Here is a 6,000-nt window from a genome sequence, read left to right as displayed (position 1 = left end):
CGGACTAGCGGTCGTGTGGTTATAGCTATTTACATGTTTTTTTCACATTATAGCGCCACCAAGTGGCCAATCGTCGCAATATTTTTATCCTGATCAAAGAATGAGCCCATACACATGTTTACCAAGTTTGGTGAAGATAGCTCATTTCCTTCTTGAGTTATAGCCTTTTTAGTAAAATAGGCTCCGCCCACAACATTCTTTTTCCACCCCTTAGCAACCGTGAATCGAAATTTCAACTTTTTCTCAATGAATATTGATATTCAGACTACAGAGAACATTTTGCCACTGGTTTGGTTTCAATCGGTCAAAAAACCAGGGACTAGTTCGCAAAAGTAGTTTTTCGACAAAATTCAAAATGGCGGAAAAATTTTCATGACGGAAATGAAATCGGAGATATACGTTTTGTTCACCAAGAACTCAGCTTTCCAATGATATAAGACACTTGATTGTGGACCAAAGGGTTTAGGAGTTATGACCCATTTCGCGCTTTTGGTCGCTGTAGCGCCACCTATTGGCCAATCGGGGTCATACTTTCTGAGGTTCTCCCCAAATTGAGGACTACCTTCGGGTAAAGTTTCAAAGTTCCACGCTTTACGGTTTGGTCTGCACGATGCGTTTTAGCGGAGAATAATAATAATAATAATAATAATTAAAGCTGCAAGCAGCATTTAGCGGGGTTCAAGCCTTTAAGGCCTTTAAAGCACATAGGCATTAAAGACATTAAGTTTTATTTAGCAATATTTTAAACACTGAAATAATAGAAGGTAAAGTCCATTTACAGCCAATATGGGCAATTTACCATAGGAAATGCATGGTTTTTAAAGCTTTTTCACAGTTATAGCGCCACCTATAGTCCGATCTCTTTAAAACATTGCATGCTTCATCAGCATGTTATGCCACATGTACCCAACGATTTTCGTGAAATTTTGAGTTTCCCCTTAGGATTTATAGGCATTTGAGTGTATTTTGCCACGCCTCTTTTTTAAATGGCCCTGTTATAGCCATCCAAATGCAAAAGTTCAACTTTTTTTTGATAGTTATTGTTTTAGAGAGTCCAGACAACTGTCCTAGACTTGTTTGGTTCTGATCGGGCAAAAAACCAGGGTCAAGTTCACAAAAGTAGGTTTTTAACATAATTACGAATATTTAATTAACGATTTGATTGACAGCAATGGCCCTAGAGGCAAAGTTGTTCAACATGAGGAGATCTATCATATGATATGCATATTTTGCGGATGTATGCAACACCACGTGATTACAGAGCCATAAACATAATAGGTGCTCAAATTTCATTGGCCTATGGCGGCCATGTTTTTTGAGATACGCCAATGTCCTCATAGACATACATGGTACCTTGGGCCACGACACCGCATACCAATTTTCAAGTCAATCGGACTAGCGGTCGTGTGGTTATAGCCGTTTTTGTGTTTTTTTCATGTTATAGCGCCACCAAGTGGCCAATTGTCGCCATATTTTTATCGTGACCAAAGACTGAGCCCATACACATGTGTACCAAGTTTGGTGAAGATATCTCATTTCCTTCTTGAGTTATAGCCTTTTTAGTAAAATAGGCTCCGCCCTGAACGTCCATTTTGAAGCCCTTTAGCAAAAATGAATCGAAATTTCAATTTTTTTTAATAATTATTGATAATCAGACTAGACAGAACATTTTGGCACTGGTTTGGTTCCGATATGTCAAAAAACCAGGGACTAGTTTGCAAAAGTAGGTTTTTAACAAAATTCAAAATGGCGGAAAAATTTTCATGACGGAAATGAAATCGGAGATATACGTTTTGTTCGCCAAGGTCTCAGCTTTCTAATGATATAAGACACTTGAGTGTGGACCAAACGGTTTAGGAGTTATGAGCCCTTTCTCACAATTGATTGCTATAGCGCCACCTATAGGCCAATCTGGCTCATAATTTGATAACCTCTCCTCGATTTTTGGACTACCTTCGGGTAAAGTTTGAAGTCTCTAGCCCTTACGGTTTGGTCTGCACGATGCGTTTTATCGGAGAATAATAATAATAATAATAATAATAATAATAATTAAAGCTGCAAGCAGCATTTAGCGGGGTTCAAGCCTTTAAGGCCTTTAAAGCACATAGGCATTAAAGACATTAAGTTTTATTTAGCAAGATTTTAAACACTGAAATAATAGATGGAAAAGTCCATTCACAGCCAATATAGGCAATTTACCATAGGAAATGCATGGTTTTTAAAGCTTTTTAACAGTTATAGCGCCACCTATAGTCCGATCTCTTTAAAACTTTGCATGCTTCATCAGCATGTCATGCCACATATACCCAACAATTTTCGTGAATTTTTGAGCTTCCCTTTTGGGTTAGCGCCAACTAGTGGCCGATTTCTTTCAAAATTCTTACAGACCTCTAGGACCATGAGTCAAACATGTCCAATGAGTTTCGTTCCGATCGACCTCTGTTAACCCCATCTAATAGGTGCTCAAAATTCATTGGCTGATGGCGGCCATGTTTTTTGAGATACACCAATGTCCTCATAGACATACATGGGGCCTTGGACCAATACACTGCATACCAATTTTCAAGTCAATCGGACTAGCGGTCGCGTGGTTATAGCCCTTTTCATGTTTTTCTCACATTATAGCGCCACCAAGTGGCCAATCGTCGCAATTTTTTTATCGTGACCTCAAATTGAGCCGATACACATGTGTACCAAGTTTGGTGACGATATCTCATTTCCTTCTTGAGTTATAGCCTTTTTAGCAAAATAGGCTCCGCCCTGAACGTCCATTTTGAAGCCAATTAGCAAAAATGAATCGAAATTTCAACTTTTTTTCGATAACTATTGATAATTAGCCACCAGAGAACATTTTGACACTGGTTTGGTTCCGATCGGTCTAAAAACCAGGGACTAGTTCTCAAAAATAGGTTTCAGACATACTCCAAAATGGCGGACATTTTAAGACGAAACAAAAAAATTCCCGCTTACAGTTTTTTCGTCTTGGCCCAAGGATTTCAAAAGTATAAATCATTTGAGTCTACGACCACCGGTTTATGAGAAAAGCTCACAAATGTAAAAATTTTTGGTTTTTTGCGCTATAGCGCCACCTATTGGCCGATTGGGCTCATATTTTGATAACCTCTCCTCGATTTTTGGACTACCTTCGGGTAAATTTTCAAGTCTCTAGCCCTTACGGTTTGGGCTGCACAACGCGTTTTATCGGAGAATAATAATAATAATAATAAAAATCAGTACAATTACAATAGGGTTTCAGCACTTCGTGCTTGAACCCCTAAATATAGCTGCGAGCAGCAATTAGCGGGGTTCAAGCGACTTAAGGCATTTAAGCATTTAAGGCGTATTGCATTTAAGGCTCTAAAGCAGTAAAATAATTAAATCTGGGAGCTCAGGTGAAATGAAGTGATACATTGACAAAATTCGATTGCAAATGTTAAAATAGTGACTTTATAAAGACTGAATTTGAGTTGTGCTTGCAATGGCAAAACTTGTGGCCCTGTTGCTACCCTACACTGCTGACATGTTTTTAGCAAAATGCTAACACGATTAGCATGTTTTTAACATACTGGTAACACAATTAGCATGCTGAAATAATCGATGGAAAATACCATTTACAGCCAATACAGGCAATTCACCATAGGGAATACATGGTTTTCAAAGCTTTTTAACACTTATAGCGCCACCTATACTCCGATCTCCATGAAATGTTGCATCCTTCTTCACATTGTTATGCCACATATACCCATCAATTTTCGTGAAGTTTTGAGTTTTCACTTAGGATTTATAGGCTTTTGAGTGTATTTTGCCACGCCTCTTTTCTAATTGGCCCTGTTATAGCCATCCAAATGCAAAAGTTCACCTTTTTTTTGATAATTATTGATCTAGAGAGTCCAGAGAATTGTCCTAGACTGGTTTGGTTTCGGTCGTGCAAAAAATCAGGGACTAGTTCGCAAAAGTAGGTTTTTAACATAATTTCGAATATTTAACTAACAATTTGATTGACAGCAATGGTTCCAGAGGCAAAGTTGTTCAGCACGAGGAGATCTATCATATGATATGCATATTTTGGGGATGTTTGCAACACCACGTGATTGCAGAGCCATAAAGCTCGTTAGCGCCAACTAGTGGCCGATTTCTTTCAAAATTCGTACAGTCCTCTAGGACCATGAGTCAAACAGGCCCACCAAGTTTCGTTCCGATCGGCCTCCGTTAACCTCGTCTAATAGGTGCTCAAATTTCATTGGCCGATGGCGGCCATGTTTTTTGAGATACGCCAATGTCCTCATAGACATACATGGGGCCTTGGGCCAAGACACCGCATACCAATTTTCAAGTCAATCGGACTAGCGGTCGCGTGGTTATAGCCGTTTTAGTGTTTTTTTCATGTTATAGCGCCACCAAGTGGCCAATCGTCGCGATTTTTTTATCGTGACCAAAGAATGAGCCCATAAACATGTGTACCAAGTTTGGTGAAGATAGCTCATTTCTTTCTGGAGTTATAGCCTTTTTAGTAAAATAGGCTCCGCCCTGAACGTCCATTTTGAATCCCCTTAGCAACCGTGAATCGAAATATCAACATTTTTTCGATAATTATTGATATTCAGCCTACAGAGAACATTTTGGCACTGGTTTGGTTCCGATCGGTCAAAAAACCAGGGACTAGTTCGCAAAAGTAGGTTTTCGACAAAATTCAAAATGGCGGAAAAATTTTCATGACGGAAATGAAATCGGAGATATACGTTTTGTTCGTCATGGTCTCAGCTTTCCAATGATATAAGACACTTGAGTGTGGAGTACACGGTTTAGGAGTTATGAGCCCTTTTGCGCTTTTGGTTGCTGTAGCGCCACCTATAGGCCAATCGGGGTCATAGCTTCTCAGGTTCTCCCCAAATTGAGGACTACCTATTGGCCAAGTTTGAAGTCTCTAGCACTTACGGTTTTGTCTGCACGTTCAGTTTTAGGGGAGAAGAAAAATAATAATAATAATAAATATAGCTGCGAGCAGCAATTAGCGGGGTTCAAGCGACTTAAGGCATTTAAGCATTTAAGGCGTATTGCATTTAAGGCTCTAAAGCAGTAAAATAATTAAATCTGGGAGCTCAGGTGAAATGAAGTGATACATTGACAAAATTCGATTGCAAATGTTAAAATAGTGACTTTATAAAGACTGAATTTGAGTTGTGCTTGCAATGGCAAAACTTGTGGCCCTGTTGCTACCCTACACTGCTGACATGTTTTTAGCAAAATGCTAACACGATTAGCATGTTTTTAACATACTGGTAACACAATTAGCATGCTGAAATAATCGATGGAAAATACCATTTACAGCCAATACAGGCAATTCACCATAGGAATACATGGTTTTCAAAGCTTTTTAACACTTATAGCGCCACCTATACTCCGATCTCCATGAAATGTTGCATCCTTCTTCACATTGTTATGCCACATATACCCATCAATTTTCGTGAAGTTTTGAGTTTTCGCTTAGGATTTATAGGCTTTTGAGAGTATTTTGCCACGCCTCTTTTCTAATTGGCCCTGTTATAGCCATCCAAATGCAAAAGTTCAACTTTTTTTTAATAATTATTGATCTAGAGAGTCCAGAGAATTGTCCTAGACTGGTTTGGTTTCGGTCGTGCAAAAAATCAGGGACTAGTTCGCAAAAGTAGGTTTTTAACATAATTGCGAATATTTAACTAACGATTTGATTGACAGCAATGGTTCCAGAGGCAAAGTTGTTCAGCAGGAGGAGATCTATCATATGATATGCATATTTTGGGGATGTTTGCAACACCACGTGATTGCAGAGCCATAAAGCTTGTTAGCGCCAACTAGTGGCCGATTTCTTTCAAAATTCTTACAGTCCTCTAGGACCATGAGTCAAACAGGCCCACCAAGTTTCGTTCCGATCGGCCTCCGTTAACCCTGTCTAATAGGTGCTCAAATTTCATTGGCCGATGGCGGCCATGTTTTTTTAGATACGCCAATGTCCTCATAGAC

This window comes from Pseudorasbora parva, chromosome 4 (genome assembly GCF_024679245.1).
Source record: "Pseudorasbora parva isolate DD20220531a chromosome 4, ASM2467924v1, whole genome shotgun sequence".
NCBI classification, from domain to species: Eukaryota; Metazoa; Chordata; class Actinopteri; order Cypriniformes; family Gobionidae; genus Pseudorasbora; species Pseudorasbora parva.
This window is presented reverse-complemented; position numbering follows the sequence as displayed.